The 23,042-nt window shown below is 36.7% G+C and overlaps 1 long non-coding RNA gene across 1 annotated transcript; it reads right to left on the bottom strand.

Annotated features, from left to right (window-relative positions):
• Positions 1-1,692: 1,692 nt before the first annotated feature.
• Positions 1,693-15,178, bottom strand: LOC113604769 (uncharacterized). The gene is made up of 3 exons (XR_003426781.2): positions 15,089-15,178; positions 10,830-10,925; positions 1,693-2,185 (listed from the first exon to the last, which is right to left on the bottom strand). It is a non-coding gene; the product is annotated as an uncharacterized LOC113604769 (long non-coding RNA).
• Between the last annotated feature and the right edge of the window lie 7,864 nt (positions 15,179-23,042).

The raw sequence follows: 23,042 nt of genomic DNA, 5'->3' as shown, positions 1-23,042 counted from the left end.
TCAGTAGTATGTACATTTTTTAAGGAAATGTCTAGTTGAAGTATACCATGTAATACAGAAAAGGTACCACTCTATTAATTTTCAGAGAGGAAACACATCCATGAAATCATCAAGCAGTTCAGGAAATCAAACAATATGAACACTTCTAAAAGTCTCCTTGTAGTATCACTAGACTCCACCCTCCTTCTGCAAAGGCACATCACTATCTTGACTTGTCCATTTTTTAAATTTCTGAAAACCTGGCTCTTATGTTTACCTGAAACTCACCATCTTGTCATTTACATCCTTAAGCCTGTTAATCACATTTGTTTTAAAATCTCTGATTGATAACTCCAATATCTAGTTCTCCAATGGGTCTTTCTATTGTTTGCTTGTCTTATTTTGGTCATTTGATCCCAAGTCCTGGTATAGTTGATCATTTTTTGTTTTGAGTGTGAAATACTATGTAGGAAAGATTGAAATGATGTTTTGAAGCTTTAGAAGACATTACTTTCCTCCAGATTCAGTTTTTCTTGTTTCTGGAATTGAATTTGAGACTGAGTTTTGATGTTCCTGAAGGCTAGTTTAATTCTGAACTTACTTAAATACACATTTCTTCTCGTGGGTAGGAATAAAGGTCACTTCTTTCTAAACAGTCAGGTAATAAAAGTTGCATGGACTCATATTCTCTTTGACAAATACCAGGAAATATAGCTTTAAGTGTTGTGTTCTAATGAAATCATTCTACCTCTTCTACCTTCCATTATTGTTTGACTTTTGCTATTCTTTATGCATTTATGATTGCATTATGTTGTTAATTTTATGTAAATTTTCTCAAATTTTTTTGTGGAAGAGGATGGCATAAGAATACCAAATAAATAAACATAGCTATATGGGGTTTGAAAAATGTTTGGGTTATATTTCAAGGTTCTACCGCCAGATAATTTTAATTTTGTTTTTTGGTGGTGCTGTCATCTGCTTGCTTTTGGTCTGGTTTGGTTTGCTCAGTATTTCTTCTTAGGAATTTTGTAATAACATCTGAATTATCTGGAAAATGGTCCCTCTCCAACTCCCATATTTCTAGTGGGCATGTTAGTTTCCTAGGACAGCCATCACGAAGTACCAGAGACTGGGTAGCTTAAGACAAGAAAATGTTTTTCTATCATAGTTTAGGACAGAAGTCCAAAATTAAGGGCTTAGCAGTGTTGGGTCTTTTGGGGGGCCTCACAGAGAGAATCTGTTCCACGTTTTTCTCCTACTATTTGCTCGCAAATTGGCACATGGTGAACTCCCTGTGTTTTCACATTGTCTTCCCTTTGTATATGTCTGTCTCCCTGTCTCTCCTTCTCTTCTCATAAGGACACCAGTCATATGGGATTAAGGACCCACCCCACTCTAGTATGACCACATCTTAACTAAGTTCATGGATGGGAATTCCTGACACTCAAAGCAGAAACAAATAAATCCCTTTATTTGTTTATCTATGAGATTGTTTTCTGCAATCAGAAATTGTTGTTTCTTTGTTTCTTTGTTTTAATGAAAGGATTTTCAATAGAACCAAGCACAGGACAATTTTGAATGTTAGCTGGAAGGCAAGTGGGAGAGAGGGATATGAGTGTGAATTGAAAATTTTTTCAATATACCTATTGACACAGTTTGAATCATTAGGTCTGTTTCCAGTTTTTTTAATTCATCAAACAATCTAGATATGTACAAATGATAGATTGGTTAAATAAATTAATGAAATTTGCATTCTAAATATTGTGGTGCTATCAAAATTGTAGGGTGGATTTATGTGTACTTACATAGAAAGGGCTCAAATGTTAGGTCAAAAAATAAGCCATGGAACAAGGTGTGTATTTTGATATCATTTATGAAAACCATGCTTGCACACATATGCACCTACATACATACACACTTAGAAATGTATACCAGAGGGTATATCTAAAACTGCTGATACCGGGGGCAAAGAGAAAAGATTTCTAATTTTATCCTTCTATGTATTCTTTCTTCATATATTGCCATATATTCATTTACTTCTAGCTTCATTAAAATCAAACAGGTCATCAACACAAAAGGAAATAATCTTGGCAGTGTTTCTTGCCTTCTTTGACAGGCTGTGTTTTCCTTCACTCCCATGTGTTCTCATAGTTGTAGAGACGGTTGGCCTTTGAAAAGCATGTATGTGTGGCACATACATAAGTATCTGCGGGGAATAAGAAGTTATCAGTGGTGAATAAAGAATGCTGAGCTGAGGCTGAAGTGGACAGGAGATCTGCTCCTTAGCCTTAGGCTATTGCTGCCACGGGGCCGTTATGACCCAGCATTGTGATCTTTATATATATTTCTTGATGCACATTTTTCAGTCTGTCTGTAGGATAAATTCCTAGAAGCTGTGCCGCTGAGTCCAAATAAATGTACATTTTAGATTCTGATTGATATAACTAAACAGAAGTCAATCACTATTACTGGGTTAGTATTACTAAATGGCTTTCCTCGGATATTTAGGTGAGGTACAGATTCTGGTCGGATCTTGGCGAGGGCTCCCAAAGTATAATGTGGCATTTTTATTTAATAAGAAAATTGGCTTTGCTTGCGTTCTCCCTTAGTGCAAATTTAAACTGCTTGGTGTCAAAAAATAGAGAAAAATGGAATTCGCTTCTCCCTTCTCATCCCCACACACATCAAAGCTGGTACAGCTGTCTCTGAAAAGTAGACATCTTTCACTTACGATGAAGGCAACAATAGAGACAGAACTGAGCCTCATAGCAACAAATCAGATGCCTCTAGGAGAGCCAAATGGAACAGCACAAGGCCCTGTGCCAAAAATCCGAAGAGGCAGGAAGTGCCTTGGGATGGGCTCCAGCTGCAGCGGAAATGTGAGAAGCCTCAAATGGTTAAAAGGAAATAGTCTGCCAGGGGAGAGACTTGTGTGTTGCAGGAGGTGTTGCTACAAAGAATTTTCTCTAGCTCTTTCTTGTTGAGTTATTTAATACCACGCATATCAGTTTTCTTTGTACTGAATTTCACTGCACGAGGTAGGGAAGGGGTACGGAAGACAGATACTGATTTCACCTCTTCTGCTGATGCTGCCATCTCGTCCTGCCTGTGACATCCCCATGAAAACACCACTGAAGGGTCAATGAGCTGGAAAATGGCTACTTTTATCCTCCAAAATAATATTTCACTGATATCTATGCTTGAAAATTCACACAGTATTTCAAGGATATAGATTTATTATGAAATGTAATTTTTGCTCTGAGGGAAGGCATATACTTTCATTAAAGGAACATTTCATCCAAAGGGCAAATATAAACAGAGATGAATGTATTCATCAGTTTGAAAATCTATATGATGAGGGAAGGGGCAAATAACATTACTCCTGTTAAATATTCTATATCCGACAAAATGAGAACTAGTATGGTGTGACCTTAGCTGAATATAATCTGTGATGCAATCTAGAATATTCATAACATAGCTTTTATTTGTGAAGTTTCTTTTTTGTATCAATTTTCAAAGCACTGTCACATGCCCTCACTGGCAAGCAATTTATGCCAATTAGTAATCTTGTGAGTTTTGCAAAATAGGTGTTAAATTTGATCCACCCATGTTCCCTCAAGTCCCTTTGTAAAAAGGTCAGAGTCTAAAATTCAATAAGCAATTCTGAGATTACAGACCTGAGAGGTAAAGTACGTTACCCAAGGTCATACTGGTTAGTAACAGAGCAAGACCTGCACTTCTGCAGAGCTCAGAGGCACAACCACTGAAGTCCTACTTGCTTTTATCCTCTCTCTCGAGAGAGACAACGTGGGCTCTTTGTCATCAGGCTTTTCTCTGGTTCACTGTCAATAACAGACATTATGATTTCAGAGCCGCTCTCCACACTGAGAAACTTTTCTTCGTACTGAACTACTTACTACACTTAGTGTCATGTGGCATTAGTTGTGCAGTTTGGGCTCCATGGAAGGAACATTATTTTCACACTGAAAAGGATAAAATGCACATGAAAAGGCGCAATCAAGTCCAAACACAGGTATAAAGAGAGAATGAAAGAATAGCTATCAGCTTTTAATGAGCTCACACCTCGAAGGCCGAGAAACTTTGGTGTGATGAAAAGAGTGCAGGTTGTCGTATACAGGTTGAGTTTCAATTTTGACTTTTACCTTTTTTGCTGTGTGGAATATAATCAAAATACTTCTAGCTATTTTGAGCCTTGGATTCTTCAGTGACAAAGTAGGCATGGTAATAGGTATGTCATAGGGTATTTTTAAAGAGCCAAAATAATGTATGTAAAATGATTATGCTTCTTGGGTGCTTAATACATTTTAGCTATAATTAATGCAGTATGAAATCAACTTAGTGAGATGACTTAGATTGCATGTGATTTCCAGAATATATTCTAATTAATAAGTGATTTATCAGAACTTTGGGGGGAAATAAATGGGTATTAAGACTTAGCAAGTATTCACTGAAATCAAATCATGATACATTGATCTTAATTTATAAAGAGTGGTGCTAGATCAGGGGTCAGCAGAGTAAAGCCTAGAAGTCAGATCTGGTCTGCATCCTATTATATGGCCTGAGAACCATGAAAGTTTTTATATTTTTAAATGATTGGAAAAACAGCTTAAAAGATATTTCACTGCCTACGAAAATTATATGAAATTTAAATTGCAGTGTCCATAAATAAAGTTTACTGGAACACAGCCACACTCATTCACTGGCATTAGGTCTAAGACAGCTTTCCATTGGAATGACAGAGCTGACTTAGCCGCAACAGAGATCATATGACCTAGAGGCCTAAAGTATTTACTACCAAGCTTTTTATAGGAAAAGTTTGCAGACCTCATAGTAGAACATTAGGTCAGAGAAAGACCCCAGACACATTATATCTGTATTTCACCAAGTGTTTAAATCAGCCACCTGTGACAGAGGCAGCTAACTGAGGAACAAACACAAGTGCTGCTCCTCTATATTCTGTACATATTTCTGGAAGGTGCCTGCCCCCTATGATTATAGATCCCAGGCTCCCTTCTTCGAGGTGTGTGGCCATGTGAAAAGCTTGGCCAATTAAATATGAGTGAAAATAACATGTATCATTTCCAAGAGAGAGTTTTCAAGAAGCAGGAGTTCCTTCTCCTATGCATTTTACCCAGCAGGTTCTAGGGGATGGCTGAGCCACAAAACATATAGAGCCAGGGGCCCTGGACTGCATGTCAGAAGTGGCAACCTGCCCACCTGAAGCACCTGTTTTGGACTTCTATTTGAGTAAAAAATAAAGTTCTGTTGTATTATCACTGAAACTTGAGTTTGTTTATTAGTGTCTCTCTAATTCACTCTTAAAATGTTCTGAAAAAGATAAGGCAATGTGTCTGAATGAAAATACTTACATGCATTTAGTAATGATCATCTGTGCTCAAACAGGGTTGGTTAATCAATCGATGCCAACATGGATGGAAGAGGTGTAACACCTGCATTCTTCCATCCTTGCTCCCACACTAAGAACCAATACTGCAGGACAAAATTAGTAATTTTTAATGTTTTAAGCCTGCCTTTAGAAGAATTCTTTTGGTGCACCTGGGTGGCTCAGTCGGTTAAGCATCTGACTTGATTTTGGCTTAGGTCATGATCTCAAGGTTTCTGATATCGAGCCCTGTGCAGGGCTCTGTGCTGACAGGGTGGAGCCTACTTGAGATTCTCTCTCTCCCACTCTCTCTGTCCCCTCCCCAGCTCCTGCTCTCTCTATATCAAAAATAAATACATAAACCTTAAAATAATTTTAAAGACGATTCTATAATTATACAGGAGATTGGACTAATAATTCCTCTAATTCTGTCTTTCAGTCCTTGAATTTAATCATTAAATGCTTTCTTGATTTAATCATGCATGTGTTATTTTGTTTCAAAAATTTAAAGGTCAGTTAGATAAAAAGCAATTCCGTGACTTTGGTTTTCTATAAATTGACGATATACACAGGTCCTAAATATACAATTCAGGGACTTTTGATTAAGTTATTCATTTTGTCATACAGTAAATAAGGTACCCGGGGGAATAGGAAGATATGATGAAGGACTGGTGTACTTGTTAAGATATATCCATCTGCAAGTAAGAAAATACCAACTAACACTGGCTTAAATAATAGAAATAAAGATATTTAATCATTTCACATGAAAGAAGTTTGCACCTGACTGAGCCATGTTAACCAAGAGATCTATGTTGCCATCATACACAATAAGATCAATTAGTAGTTAGGTAATAAGTCATACTGACATCATATAGCTGATAAGATATACTGAGAAGGGCTTATTGTTTCTTTGTTTTTATGGCCAAAAATGTATAATCTAATCATGAGAAAACATCAGATAAACTCACATTGTGGGACATTCTATTAAATAATTGACTAGTACTCTTCCAAAGTGTGAAGGTTATTTAAAAAAATAAATAAATTAGGAAAGATTGAGAAATTATCACAGATTGAAGGAGACTAAAGAGACATAATAACTAAATTCAATGTGGCAATTTGCAGTGCATCCTGAAATAGAAAAGAAGATATTAACAGAATAACTAGAAAAACCCAAATATAGTCTATAGTATAATTAATAGTATTATACCAGCATTCATTCTTAGTTTTGATAATTGTATTATGGGTATGCAAGATGTTAACATTAGGAGGAGCTGGTTAAGGGCATATGGGAATTATCTGCTATTTTTGTCACTTTTCTGTAAATCTAAAATTATAAATATAAATATAAATATAAATATAAATATAAAAGCCTGGAGTTGGTAATTCCAGATGCAGTAGGGTGATGCAGGAACATCATCAGGAGCTAAAGATTTGTTTCTACTTTCCCATTCTGCCATTTTTCTTTGTTCCCTTTTTTCTCTAGGTCTAGCTGCATACCAGATATTCTCCACCACAGCTCAGATCGACACATCTCCATCCTGCTCTATTCCTGGGCAACTAGCCTTCTATAGGGTTACCAACTACTATAGGCTTCTGGTCAGGCAATGCCTGCAGAAGATCAGCATGCAAAAAGAGTGGGTTTTTATTCACTTGGGTCTTTCCACCTCAGGCAAAGGTTTATAAGAGCCTGAGTCCCTCTACCTATGTTCCTGGTGACAGTTACTGTAGGATACCTCTCTCCTAAAGCTATGATTACAGCCCTTTACATATTCTCATAAACACTCCTGTTCCTGGCATTTTCAAGCCCACTCGTAGTAATGGCACCCTGCAATTGTAATCCCCAAGGGCTACCTGTTCCTCATAGTTCTCTTTTATCCTGCTCATACTTTATGAAACTCTCAATGACCACACTTGCATGTGCTGTCTCATTCCTGCTTAAATTCTGATATATCATTGTCACAAAATAGCCCATGCAGTTCCAAGCATCATATATGCTCTCATGTAATTAGAGAGGTGAAAGCATATAGTGCTTTTAGATACACACACACACACACACACACACACACACGCACGCACACACCTGCTATACATGGTTTCAATTCTACCTCTGTCACTTACTGGCTTCATAGTAGGCCTGACACCTAGTGAGTACTCAGTATTCTCCATCTCATTAACAGAGAGTTAATCGTGCTGTTGCTCAGGATAAATGGCTCTAGAGTCATCTTTTACTCACTTTCTTTCCAACCCCATAGCCAGTATGATGATGAATCTTATCAGTTTTGCCTCCAAAATATATCTAGAACCAATCAGTTACTACCCTCTGCACCCTCACAACCCTAACTCACCATGTCTCTTTGGATAATTGCTTTGGTCTCCTGCTTTGACTGCACCTGCCCTCTTTCACACACACAGTGTTATCTCAGGGACAACCAGAGACTTCTTTTCAAATGTAATTTCCATCTTGGGACTCTTCTGCTAGAACTCTCCCACTTAACTCAGAGGTAGAGCCCTACAAGATCTGCCTCATTCTGTTACTTTCTTCCCTCACCTTATCTGTATTATTTTCTTCCTTAGGCACTGTCAGCCACACAGAGTTCCTTATTTTTGCTGAAACATAGCAAGTTTGCTTCCATCTCAGGGTCTTTGTTTTTTCCTCTACCTGAAACTTTATTCTACCAGATACTTCCCTAACTCGCTCCCTTGCTCCCTTCACTTCTGTCAGCTCAAATATCAGCCTTTCTTTATGACCCTAAATAAAAGAAAATGAAACAAAACTCCTTTTCCATTATACCGTCAACCCTCCTTATTCTGTTTTTGCATTGTTTTTCTCCATAGAACGTTACCATTACTCACATATATTAGTGTTTTTCCATATGCATATGTGCATATGCACGTACACATATATGTATAACACACATACATTCTTTTTCTCTCATTAGAATATGTTGTCCTTAATGCTATAGATTTTACTCATTATTATATCCCCATTGCCTGGAATGGTAGCTGGTACATAAAATGTACGTAAAATAATTTTAAGTAAGTGAATGTATGAGTATCAGTTAAATGTAAATCTGGAAAAAATGCTTTTTAAAGGTTATTTCCCTCCTGGGATTTGGGGACATCTCTTCATATGAAAGAAGCAAGAGAGAATTTGAACAAAATGACTTCCTCACCCACTGACGAAGCTGCTCAGAAAAGGGAAAGTCACTGCTCATCAAGAATTCCTTCAACATTCCTCTTACAGAGCCAACCTGAATGGAGACTTCCTTAGGCAGCTAGAGACAAGTTTTATGGATACAGTAAATAAATTTTTATTGCTAAGCAAGCCAAAATGTAAGCAGGAATGCTTAATGATACTCTAGCTACCCGGGGAGTGAACTTTCGCCATCCTTCATACATTGCTGACATGTCAACTACAGCACTTCACACTTGACTGAGAAGCTATTAAAACAATTACCAGGTCATTAACAAGGGCTTTTAAGACCAGTTTTGAAACCATACTAGTGAGAAAATTTGCTTTGATAGGCATATTAGACCACAGGGTGGCCTGGATTTGGACAATTTCCAACTGTCCTCTGGCTTCTCTTCTCTTATTCTTCTGATTTCTAGGGACACTCCCAAAGGTAGGTAGATGACTATTTAAAATTTCATTAAAATGGCTTCCATTTATGCCTGAACAAAGGGAAGACAACCACTTGTGCCTGTGGTTCTCAGTATCCAGATTCAGATACAGTTTTCTGTAACCAACTTTGTCCTGCTTACTCCCCTCCGAGCTTGAGGCCTTCTCTCACCCCCAACACCCAAGTTTACCGGCTCATGTGGCCTATAGCTGTCCTAAAGCTTCCACAGAAGCAGCTCACCCTCCCCTTGCTTCCCGATGCCACACGGTACTTTCAAATAACCCTCTCTCCACTGGAGGCAAGATTTCCACCCCTTCTCTTCTCAAAAGGTATAGAGAAGAACACGCACCCGTCCTGGTCATAATAATTTACATAGATTATAAGTTACAGACATGCCTAACCAAATAAATATATGTTTGTATTTTAAAGAGGAGCCTAACACAAATGGATTAAGTGCTGTTTAACTTGTTAGCTCTGAGGAAAATAGTACTGTTCTATTTTATTGAGGGAAAAATTAAAGATCACAATGAATGATACAGAGACCAGTTAGGAAGGTCTTAACTAACTCTCTCTTAATTTATGATTACATGAAAAACTAAGCAATAACTATCATTACCAGATGTCATTTTTTTGACCTTCCCTTTTTCCCTAGGGTGGGGTTCTTTATAAATAGGCCAGACATATAGAGATAGAGAGATGAATATGCATGCCAAAGAGATTAGATCTCATGTAGCTGAAATCTGACAGCTAAACCAGGTAGCCATTCTAGGGGGGTATTCTGACCCTTTAACACTTTCCACAGGACATTCTGTAGCAACTTTATTGCTTATTTGGGACACTGATGAGGAGTGTCTTCTTACTCATTTATGGCAACATTAAACAGTTGGTCAATGTGATTTCTAAACAAAGAAATTCCTAAAGCAGAGGATGTACAGATATTACATGTTCTCTCTTACTGCAGACACCTAGCCTATCTCAGAAAGAAAACAGAAATTTTGTAGAACTTCACTTAATAAGCTCTAGTCAAAGTCTGTTACTAATATGGAGACTCAGGCCTCTTTGGGGGTTTTTCCACAGACTCTTGCAGAACAAGTAACAAGTATACTTTTTGATTAGGAAAGTCTCTCTCTTTTTTCACATCAATTTTACTGCCAGCACATCTCCTCCCACAGAAAATAACTGAGTAGAAATCAGATCTTGATATTCTACTCATAGAGTCTGGCTGCAATCAATTGCAACTCTTATGGGAAGTAATCCTGCTGTCAGTTTTGTTTCATTTATTTCTTAGACTACCTAAGAGACCTTTTTCAGTACTTAGAAAAATACAGATTGTTTCAGGTCTTCATGCTGTTCAAAGCAAATTACTAATAATAGCAAAATAATGGTTGGTCCCTTAATTTTAGTAATTGTTTACAATAATTAATGAAAATTCTATCATCTTCAGATAAGAGTGTTGCAGTTTGAGAATCCAAATTTTTTTCTAGACGTGAACAAAAGAGACATCCTAAAGTCCTTCTAGTACATACACTTTGTTATCTTACAAATCACATAATTAGTTACCACATGTTTATTTTTTCTCATATGACAAAATAGGTCGTATTATCTGTTGCTATATAAAAAAAATACCTCATGATTTAATGCCTTTAAACAAGAATAAATATTTCTTGTCTCACGGTTTCTGTGGATCAGGAATCTGGGAGGAGTCTGATGGGCTCCTCTGTCTTGGGGTCTCTCTTACAGGGTTGCAGTCAGGGTGTTGTGGGGGCTACAGCCATCTGAAGGCTTCAGTAGGCAAGGGAGATCTAGATCCAAGATGTCTGACTCACATAGTTGGCAAGTTGGTGCTGGCTGTTTGCAGGAAGACTTAGCTCTCCACGGTATGGACGGCTCCACTGGACATGTTGAGTAGCCTCCTCATATACCTGTTGCATTTACCCAGAACAAATGGTCCAAGAGAGAAAAGGGCAGAAATGACAATGTGCTTGATGACCCAAGCTTAGAAATCACACACTTTTGCTCTACCAGTCACACACACAAACTCCGGCTCAGGTGGGAAGGAGTACACTAACTAGGGTATGAATCATTGGCAATCCTCCTGGAGATTGGCTGCCAGATAGCTATAACCTGAATAATAACTAGCACCAAGTAGACACCCAATAAATACTAGTTGAATGATTTTTCTTTTTTAATAAAGTAGGAGAATGAGAAGCAGAAAGTGGAATGTCCAGGAGGAACCACAATGCTTGAATAAGCACCACATGCCCTGTTGTCTACACTGTTCTGTAAACAAATGAGAAAACTTCATTCTAAATTATTCACATAGGACCTTATTTTTATTTCTGCTTTGTAATAAATATTTTTAAAGTGAACAGTTAGGTAAAGTATAACAATTTAAATAAGTCTCTTAAGATACCCAAATATTATAACTTTGTAGTTTCCTCATCTGGGTTTGACAAAGTTACAGCAGGGAACTGCTGAACTTAAACCAGTTTTCAAATGGTTATCATAATTCTTTTAAAAATTATGTACAAATGGGGTTCTACATTGTTTTAGTACCCTTCCATAAGGAGTTCAGTGAGAATAATGTGCATAAAATTCACAATCCTGATTATCCCATTGTAACCTATATAAATTCTCCAATTTCATCCTTTTAAAATAAAGAAACAATAAAAAAACAAATAACATTAAAAAAATTTTTAAATGTGACTAACACTTGTAAATAAAAGATACACATTTTCCTTCCCTTAACCACTCCTTTTCCAAAAGATCAATGGGTTCTCCACCGGAAGAGGGAAAATGATTTTTGAAACCAAGTCTGCTTCATCATTTCCTCTTCAAGTCCTTTTGTCCTTGGAATTAGTAGAATAAGGTGGAAGTTCTCTTAGAAGTCATCGGTGCACATAAGTCTTTGGCTTGAAAGTTTCGAAAATTTTCTGAGAGGGAAAAAGTTCTCAACACACTAAGAGCCAACTTTGTTCCTTTGAAAATTAAACGTAATTACTTCACTTGGAAGATTATTTCACAATTCTGTAGATTCACTTCCAGGAAAATTGTCTTGGTGTCAGGCCTGCTTTAGTTTCTTTTTTTTCTCTTTATACTAGACTTTCAGTAGCTCTCCTTTATTTTGTGAGGCACCCTGCGGGGAATGGGAATGCTTTGCAAATTAAACACTATTTGAGTAAATTCAACATGGAAATGAAGGCCTTTATACCAGAAATTATATTTAGCCTCTGTTATTCTCCTTTGTGTCAAGGATGATGGTCAATTTCAGCATAGATATTCATATTTACTATGAAAGTGGTGCTAAAAATCTAATATTGCAAGTGTTTTTGTGAGAGAGTACTTATGTATATGGATTAGTAGCACTGCACTGTTCCATTTCATGGTACACTTTTTTTTTTCTGTCCTCTGTGTTTCATCAACGTTCTGAAACAGTCAGTAACTAGACTCTACGCTGCTTCTTTTGGTTCTTTTGTTCTCTCCTCATAAATCATTCTCTCCAGCCCTTAAAAGACTTGTTTTTCATCTTAACTCATTCCAAATTTGTTTGTCTCTTTTAGTATGTTTTCTTGTTTTAAATCATGAGGTGGGAAGCCTTCATTGTACTTTTATAATTTTTTTAATGTTAATTTATTGTGAGAGAGTAAGCGTGAGCGGGGAAGGGGCAGAGAGAGAGGAGGATCGAGGGTCGAAAGCAGGTTCAGTGCTAACAGACGCAAGCTCGATGGGGGGCTCGATCATGACCTGAGCCGAAGTAGGATGTTCCACTGACTGAGCCACCCAGGTTCCCTGGCTGTACTTTTAGTGCTTCATTAGTAAACTTGAATGGTTTTGGCTGCTTGACTGATGGATATAGGTACAAGTATATAAATATAGATAGATGATAGATACAGATAGATTTAGATATGGACATAGGTAGAGATAGAGATAGAGATAGAGATAGAGATAGAGATAGAGATAGAGATAGAGATAGATAGAGATATGTAGATAGATATGCAGAGAAGAAGCACTGTATAATATAGCAGAAAGAGCAGAGGACTACATAGTAGGAATCTTAGTTCTAGGCTTTGCTGTTATACTTGCCTGCTATGGGTAATTGAGGAAATCAGTAACCACTCTGGTCTGCCTTGTCTTCATTTATTCCCTCATTCATTCAAGAAGCACATATTATGTACTTGGGGATACAGTCATTAATATAGGCTAGGTTTTCCCTTTTTTTAGAACTAAAGTGTAGTGAAGATTGACAAATTATAAACAAGTAAGCAAAGAATTTAGAGTCTTTAGATTTGGTAATTGCTTTTAATGAATTCATGTAGTAATTTGTTAGAAAATGACAGAAGTAAGAAGGGGGGGCTGTATTTAAATAGAGAGACAGGAAAGCCTCTGCCTAAGAAGGCATTATTGGAGTAAAAAGGACCCAGGTATGAGACAAATCAGGGGAAGTGTAGAAAGAGCAGATCAGAAAATGTAATTTTAGGTGCTTTTGTTATTTTAGGTTGTAATTTTATTTATATAAGTACCTCTCTGTCAAGGCACCCTTGAACCCTTTCTTTAAAGAAACTTTTTAAAAAAGTTTTCTGATCATCCCACCCCTACATCTCTGTTTAAAAGACATAGATGGTGTCCACATCCTTAGACCTAAAAAATGAACTCTGAGAGGATTCAAATTCGCGTTCCCCTGGAGTGAACTGCTTCACCATTACTGGATAAGAAATACTAGATTCTCCAAAGCAATCTTGTAGATTTCTTTGGGATTTCCATGTGGTTTCACTTCTCAACTTCCTACTGCTGAGGCCATTTTTTTTTCCTCTATGTAACTCTTTCATAAATTTCCAAGTTAAGAGAATAGTTTGTTAATTTTGACTTGTTAAGGGAAAGTATATGTTTAAGAGTTATTAAAAGTTCAAGATTTGGCCGCCTGGTGGCTTAGTTGGTTGAATGTCAGACTCTCAATTTTGGCTCAGGTCATGATGCCAGGGTCGTGGGATTGAGTCCTGTCGCAGGCTCTGTGCTGAGCATGGAACCTGCTTAAGATTCTCCCTTTCTCTCCCTCTCCCTCTTTCTCTCTTTCTCTTTCTCTCTCTCTCCCTCTGCCCCTCTCTCCTGCTCGCATGCTCTCCCTATATATAAAAAATAAAATAAAATAAAATAAAATAAAATAAAATAAAATAAAATAGAAGTTCAAGATCTGATTTTGACTCCACCAGTAAATAGAACTTAGTAAGAACTTGGGCAAGATCTTGGACAAATCATTGTAATTATTGAGGCCTCAGTTTCTTTATGTATAGAATGCAAACATTGAACTAGATCGGCTAGTTGTGAAAAATTTTAACTCCATTTTCAAAGGAAATCTTTCATGGAATGCCAGTGCTTTAGTCAGTTATCATTTATTTTGTAAATGATAGAAACTAACTTACAAAAAAAGAATTTATTATAAGAATGTCAGGTGGTGGTGACCACAGTGTTAGAATTATGGCTGATTCTAATAGGGACTATTAGACTGGGCACTATTCCCTCAGTAAATTTGCGACAGAATAATTTTTATACATTAGCACTTGAGAAAGACTCTTTCATAATACATTACCTAAGAAAATGATGTGTGTAAAAGCCCAATGGTCCATTTTCTTCCTCCCTTTTCCCTTTCTGAACAAGGACGAGGTAATTCTACTATTGACCAAAGAGCAATGTTCACATGTTCTACCTGTCAAAACCATGCTCTAACCAAACTTATCAAATGCCTCTGTTCATTCCCCCCACTACCTTGTCACATAATTAGTATTATATGCCAAAATTCCAGTGAGTTGGCATCAAGTGAACACCTAATTGCTTGGCATGGTATATGTGTAAAAACAATCTGCAGGGTGAAGTATGACTAAGTCCTCCTTGAAGAGACCTCATGAAGACATTAGTATAGCAGGCCAAGGAAAACAAAATGATACCAGCGTTTCACTATTCTGACTAGAACATTTCCTAAAACATTCCTGGAAATGTAATAAATGTATCCTTCTTAAGGGTTAAACACTTTTTTTTTTTCAAATTACCTTTAATTTTATAGTCAATCTCCACTGAAATAATATTTGCTTACCATTAGTGAGTCCAGTAAGAGCTGCTCAAAATGCAATTTTCTCCCTGGGGCCACTCTGTTCCATGTTTATTGTTACATCTTATCATGTCCTCCAAAAAATAAAAATAGAAACTGCTTACTGGCAGTCATGACAGATGAATTCACCATTCCTTGCCAGTAATCATGAAATACTTTGCACATGAGATTTCTTCAAAGTAATATCTTTTTTGGCTGTTTGAACCTTTTAAAAAAATCTATCTATTTTTTTTATTCTCACAGAATTACTTTGCGTCCAGCAGATAGCAAATTTTAGCATAACGATTTTATAAGTAAGCTGATAAAAGTTAATTGATTTGCCCAGGACCACATGGCATGGTTGGGACTGAGATTAGAAACTTATTTTTTTAGTTTCCGGGTTTAAAGCGTTGTATACAGGAATGAAGATCTCACACATACATAGTTTACAAGTGCTATGTCAGTTGCAGAGCTATTTCTAACATGAGGCAAGATTCTAGGAAAGCTCACCAATGTAACTGATTTTTGTTTTTTGCTGTAGCTCCTCAGCAGTAGAAATTCACACAGGCCCTTCCTATCTGTAGTCTCAGACTTTGTTCTTCTCAAGAGAGCAGTGCCATATTGAGGAAATCTAAAAGGGAAATGTATACCTTTTATACACATAGTATATTCTGAAATAACTCAGGATGACTTCAATAATGACCTTTGTTACAAAGGATCCAAATGTGTACAGAGAGAATGTGAAAGCCTAGAGATTATTCTGGGTCCCAGTTCAGTCTGGATGCCTAACACTTTACCCCTAAGCAGATGGAAAACTTCAGAGGAGACACAGAATAAATCGATTTTCAGGTAGGGATATCTATCTGCAGGCCTTATCATGGATTTCTCAGATTTACCTTCCATGTTCTGGCCCTTAACAGGACCCTAAACCATAAGCCCAGGGCTAAAACAAACTTGGACAGTTTCTGCAGGTAAGGAGTGCAAGTAATGTCTATCCTTTCTTCCTTTCACTACAGAAATTTTAGGGAACTGATTATGGTTCATCTCATTACAATGTGTTTTGAAGATGCACACTTTAGTGATATAGCTGGGGGCTTGGTAAAACTGGCTTAGCTTTAATATCTTCAAAATGAAGTAATTGAACTAAATAAATTCTAAGATCCATCTGAGCTCTAAATTCTAAATTCTTAAATCCTTCCAGAACAGCATCTATAATGACAGAATATGAGGGGTAGAAAGGGCCTTGGAGATTATCCAGCCCGGAAATTTTCAAACTGTGATCCAAAGAAATCCCTCAGAGGTCAAAGTAAATGTGAGGAGAAGTGAAAGATTAAGTAACTAGCATTCCATGTCCTAACCCATGGAATCCTCCCATGGGTTGTATCAGTTGTATATACTATGCTTCCCTGCCTTAAAATACGAAGGCTTGAAACACATAATCGAATCGAACACCCTACTTGCAGGTGATAAAGTCACGAAGTCCTAGAAAATCTTAGAAGTTTGCCAAAAATGACACCAAAATGGCATTGCATGTCATTGTGTCATTGGTGGCAGACTACGAACATTAGATCAAAATTGACAACTCTGTTTTACTTGGAACTATGTTAAACGTGATTTTTAACCTCACTGGGTCAGCTTGCCAAACTCACAAGCCACTGTTCCTTTGCAGGGTGTCATCGTCTCAAGAAAATCTTGAGAAGAAAAGGATGGGAAAGAGATCTGTGCATTTAAGAGTATGTGTTAGCTATTGAGAAAGATGAGGTGAAAATTTTATTATTCCGAATTCTAGGGATTAACTTCAAAAATGTTTTCAACTGTTCCTTTTAATTCATTGTGTAATTAACGAGTAGTTAACATTTACTACCACAGTAATTCAGAGTTCATTTATTTCCTACTGCACATGCATACTCTAAAGGAAAAATTAAGAAAACTAAATAAAACATAATAAGCAAGGGAAAAAAAAACTATACTAAATTGCTACAGCATACACTAAATTGGTTATTCTTTTCTTCCCAGGTTAGAGGGCTTTGTGAAGATTATATTTGACTTCGAAAATTACAAATGTTGTGCCCAAAACATTTTGTCTCTTTATCGATGTGTAAGGTCAATGGAAAAGGTAAAACTCAGGTTTGGAATTTTGTTTTGGAGTGGAAAAAAAAAAAACGTATAACCGGTTTTCCTGACAGAAAAAAATGTAATTTAACTTTTAAAGAGACTTAACTATTATTTCTACTTAATTCAGGAAGATTCTTAAATTTTGTTACAAAATGTTCACATACATGCACACACAACAGTCTTTGAAATCTTTTGAGCCTTGGACAGATGAAACTAATATTTTATACAAATACCAATGGCTTTCATTGTTCTTTTCTTCTTATATTGAGGAATTCTTATATTTTTTTTCCCATTTAAAAATTTCAAGCAAATCATAGGACATTCTGGAGCATTTGTGTTTTTATTAGAGTTCTGACATTACACCAGAAAGACTCTGAAAACTCACAAAATGTCTCTAGAAAATATATAAAATAGGTCACTGTTTAAAGGCAGATTTTTTTTGCCATGCTAAATACTTATTTTCTGTATGTGGAAGAAATCATAAAATCATTGGAATTCACACATTTTCTCACAGAAAATATTCTTAAACGATTTTTTTTTTAATGAATTTGTGTTCCCAATACTCCATGTTGCCAAATAAGCTTTTGTTCTTGGGCGTAGCTTGGGCAAATTCTCTTGGTATTGCCCTTGATCCCCAGACAACTAGCTAATGAAAATACATATTCTGAGGTTCTTGTGACACAGAAGAGTCCAGCCTGGACAATGAACTTCCCTTTCTCATTTGCTTAGTGGTTATTCCTCTGGGATGGAAGCATCTGGCCTGCTTAAAGCTGCTTCTACCTGCCCAGAGGCGGTTTATAATCCAATTTCTCATCTAAATCCAGGAATTTCACGGCTGCGAATAATCAAAGACTATTTCAGTGTGAAGACTCACTTGCCTCTGCTTAAGGAAAGAATTTTTTTTCTGAGTTTTAGAACCCCCCACGTCCCACCCGCTGCTGTCTTAGGAGTCTCAGTAGGGCTCTCTGTGCTCTGGGGACCTGGACCTAGGATGGAACCCGTGTTATATAGCACCACAGACCTAGCACTCTCCTGAGTTTGCTGAACCAGCAGTTTTAAAAATATATTGCTATCAATCTAAATGGATGTGTTCCTTAGACGTCTCATTCCTACCAGGCAGCTGCTCCTCTTACATACGCTAAACACATAAAACGTTATGCATTCTAGCTTGGTCTGAAAGTGGATAAACTTGCCTTAAACAAATTATGGGGAATGTCTTTGCAAGACTGGTTGCCCATCCGGGAGAAAATGTGCCTCATCAGGGTCAATCTGGCTTCAGCAGGCACTTCCTAAGAATTCCTGGCTGTATCAGATGAGAATGAAGGGGAGGGGAGAAAAAAAAAAATTTCCAAGAAGCTATGAGTAATTTTCTTAACATTTTAAGCCACTGAATATTTAAAGAAGAAAAAGTCTACCCCAGGGCAGACTGACAAATGAGAAGGACAAAGGCTTGATATTTCCTGGAAATCTTGCCAATTAAAAAAAAAAAAAAAATCATAAAAAACAATCAAAATTGTTATCAATCTCTCACTTATATAAAAATTGCCATTATAATTTAAAAGAAAATTTTAAGCAAGAAGTCTTAGTTCAAATGTTTGTTTAAAAGTATCCTTAAAGAGGGGGATTGCCCTATTATATCTGAATGTTAAACATGATCTTTACTTTTTCTTTCCCCCCAGGTAAAATTCTGCCTGAGTCATCAAAGTATAGGAGGCAAATGAAGTACATTCCTCTTCCCCGAATTTTTTAATGTTTTTTCCTGGTTCTTATAAGTATTAGTGTTTGAATTAAAATCTCAGAAGTGGCTTCAATTCTCTGTTAAAAGAGAACACAAGTATCTCTGATTTTAGAAGAAAAAAATATCCTACTCAAAGTAAAACAAAAAAGTTCTGTGCAGTTCTACCTCATGTATCAGTCTTCACCCATTTAGCTGCGTATGGGTTCATCAGATTCTCAACTTTTTCAGAAATTATCTTGAAAACTGTTGACATTAAGAGAAAAGAAAAAATTAAATGAAGATACTCAAAATTTCCTAGGAAATCTTATACCATCTTAGCAAAATCCTGACTCTTGAAAAACAGTTTCCTGTCCGACATCAGTTTGTATTGTTCTCATTATTCAAGGGCATAAACATTCCTTTTTTGGTCTTTCTTTGCATGTTTCCATTAGAACGTTTACTAGGATCTAGGGCGGCACGCCCGGTGATATCAGTGAAGTGTGAAGATGATGCATGTTAGAATAGAGACAGATTAACATAACTTTTTTTTCTGTCACGTGACTTATGAAGTTGAAAGAAATTATTTTTTTTTGAAATTTGTTTATTTTGAGAGAGACAGAGACAATGCAAGTGGGAGAGGGGAGAGAGAGGAGAGAGAATCCCAAGCAGGTTCCACACTGTAAGCACAGAACCTGCAGTCACAAAACCACGAGATCATGGCCTGAGCCGAAACCAAGAGGCAGATACTTAACTGACTCAGACATCCAGGCGCCCCTGAAGTTAGAAGAAATTAAAGCTGAAGACAGATAATAGTGAACTACTGGGTTGAAAGGTAAACGGATTATAAAAGACACCCTGTAGTAGGAATAATATATCAGAGTTTAGCAACTAGAATGAAATAATCTCCTTTAACCTCTTGATCATTTTAATCAACCAGCCATAATCCTTTGTGTGAATATATTTGACATTTTTTCATGTGCATATTTTCAAAAGTTGTAGTCACAGTACTTGTGTGTATATACATATGTATGTATTTTAAGTATTCATTTTTCATTTTATGTCATGGAATAAATGTTCCATAATCTTTATTTATTTATTTTTTCACAATCTTTTTAACCAGTTCCCCATTTTTGCACATTTGGATTGTTTCCAAATTTTAATTTTATGAAATAAAATCCTATGAATTGCATCGTTAAAAGGAAGCTTGTAAGTAGGATTCCTGAGAAAAGGTGAAGATGATTATTTGCACATTTCTTAATACCCAATTCCAAACTGCTTTCCAAAGATTATGCGGGTTTCTTGACAGTGACATAGGAGAGTTCTCATTTAGTTGATACTCAAAATCTTTTCTTTTTCCCTTACAGGTAATCAAACAAACAATGCAATCAATATGATTCTATCACATTCTTATTCAGACTCGTGAATAAGGTAAAGGCTTTTGTGCTTTGTAACCCCTAGCCTCTCATTTTTCAGGCATCATGAAGATAATTTTACTCATTCACGCATTCATTTATACATGCACTTATTAATTCAAAAGCCGTCTATTGTGACCTTCTGCAAAAAGCCATGATGCCAGATATAATAGTGAAAATACAGTTTTCACAGCAGAGATATAGAAAAATATAGAACTGGGGATATAGTGGTGAATAAGGAAGACTGAGATCAAACTCTTAGTACAGATTCCAGTAGGGACACAGAAAGTAAACACATTATTGCACAATAAATTGTTTCAATATAATTGTTATATAAGCAATGAAGCAAACTACTTAGATATACTGAAAGAATATAGCAAGTTAGTCTTAAATTGGTGTGAGTAAACAGTGAAGGTTCCCTGAGGAAGTTATATTTAAAAATTAACTCTAAAGAATGAGGAGGAATTCATCATGTCATGGGCAAATGGATGGAAGCAGAGGGTTAAATGTGGGTCTCTGTCCTAAGGCAAGAATGTGGAGAGTCAAGCAACAAAATACTGGTCCCCAAGGGTGAAGCACTAGTGAGAAAGTCAGAGATTTTCAGGATATGAGGCCTTCAAGGTAAACTAGGAAGAGATCATGCAGGGCCCTAGGACTTTAATAAGGATTGTTAGTTTTATATTAAGTCCAATAGAACTGTAATCCGACAGCCAGGGGGAGATAGAGAAGAGTTTTAAGAGGCCGAGTGATAAGATTAGATTTGTCTTTTAAAAAAAAAAGTTCTTAAATGACTATTTGGAGAATAGGTTGGAAATAACAAGAACAACAAATAATAGGTGAAGGTATACCATTTAAAAAATTCTTGAAGGAAACCAGGATGAGAGATGTAGGTCATTTGGGTTAGGGAGGCAGCAGCAGATATAGAGAGAAAATTGACAGATTCAAAAATTATACTGGAAGATTCTTAATAGGTCTTGGTGAAAGAGTATATGGAGAAGAAGGGGGTGGCAAAGCTGTTACCCAGGTTTCTGAATGAGCAGGCAGATAAATGTTGGTGTCATTTATTGAGATAGGAATCCTAAGAATATCATTAGACCATTTAATTAAAGTATAGATGTTGATAGTTGGATATACATGCTAGAGATTCAGAAAGAGGTTTGGGTTGAACAGGCAAATTTGTAGTCATAAATGAAGTCATGGCAGTGGCTGGTGTTCATCCGGGGAGGAAATGTAGAGACAGATGAAAAAGATGGTAATACAGAATTTTGAAGAATTCAAATACTTAGGTTATAAGAAAGATTCCTCACCTCCACCCAAAGATAGAAGAAGGAACCAAAGGGGTAGAAGAAAATCACGTAGAGTGATTTTCAGAATCAAAGAGATTTTTTTTTAAATGTCAAAATTGAGGCAATGTTGATAAGTTGACCAGTAAGATGAGAAATGAAAACTGGAAAACCAGGTGACCTTCAAAGGGCCATTTCGATGGAGTGAGCTAGCTGATTTGAGAGGGATAGAGTGCACAGAGGGGAGAAAGTGGAGATAGTAAATAGGGATAGCTATCTGATTATTTGAACTGATATTTTTGATGTCCAAATCACAGTATCAAATGCTAAAAAAATAACAGAAGATGTGTTTCAGTTGTGCTGCCATTCTAGAGGATTTTCGTATTTCCAAAGGACTATTAAAGTATGAGTGATCATCCCCATGGCCTTCAGTGCACTAACCCATTGAAAATAGCATTTTAAAATATCTTGTATATCCTATTGCAAGCTCGAATAAGTGTAACACCAGTGAATTTTGATTGGGGGAGAAGGTAGAAAGCTTGGAATATTAGGCAATGCCTAGAGTTATTTATAAGATTTCTTCAGAGACAGCCTAATGTACCCTATTACAAAACAAGGGCTTTCTATTCCCAGCCACTTAAGCATATTTATATATGCGATGTGTGTTATATGTAATGCATTTACCCATTTATAGATAGGTAAAATGAAACTATAAAGTCCAATTTAGCTTGATCCACTACTCAAGGGCTCAGTATTCATAATTATCCTGCCAGCATTTCATGCTGCAGATTACTTTCCTAAAACACCGTTTCCAGTGTGAATACAATTTACTTAACTAAAGATATAAAAATCTCACATTCAAACTACGTTCAAGTATACACCTTTGATCCAAATAGAACAGTTTATTTACTTCTTGGGTTCTTCGCCAAGGAAGCCAGACACTTGGCTATTGTTCCTATGAGTGTCGTGTTTTTTCCATTTTTTCGTTTTTGTTTTTGTTTTTGTTTTTAGGAGGGATTGTAGCTAGCAAGCCTGTGCTCTCACCTATTGAAATCCTTCTTGACCCAGCTCTCTCTTTCCTGGGCTCTTCTCTTTGCCTGAACAAATTCCTGTCAGTAACTCATTTTCAAGCATTTTCTGGCTCAGTTGCTTCTGAGCAACCAATGTTTGTCTTTCAAGATACCCCAGCAGCCCTTCCATATTTATCTACTCCATCTGTTTTCTATTTCAGTTCCTCTAAGCTCCCTTTTACTTGTCAACCCTAATCACTCCCCTGCCGCTGTCCCTCCCTAATCTTAGTTTATCTGGGCTTCCCAAGAGACAACTGCCATGTAAGTCATTTGGCAGGATTGTTCCCTTCTCTGTGAGATGGTCACAGCAGTATTTCTAAGCCTATTTTACAATGGATGATTTTTATTTTTGATGTGAAAAAA

Source organism: Acinonyx jubatus, chromosome C2 (genome assembly GCF_027475565.1).
Source record: "Acinonyx jubatus isolate Ajub_Pintada_27869175 chromosome C2, VMU_Ajub_asm_v1.0, whole genome shotgun sequence".
Lineage (NCBI taxonomy): Eukaryota > Metazoa > Chordata > Mammalia > Carnivora > Felidae > Acinonyx > Acinonyx jubatus.
Note: the sequence above shows the minus strand (reverse complement) of the source record. Positions and strands in the feature narration are given on the sequence as shown.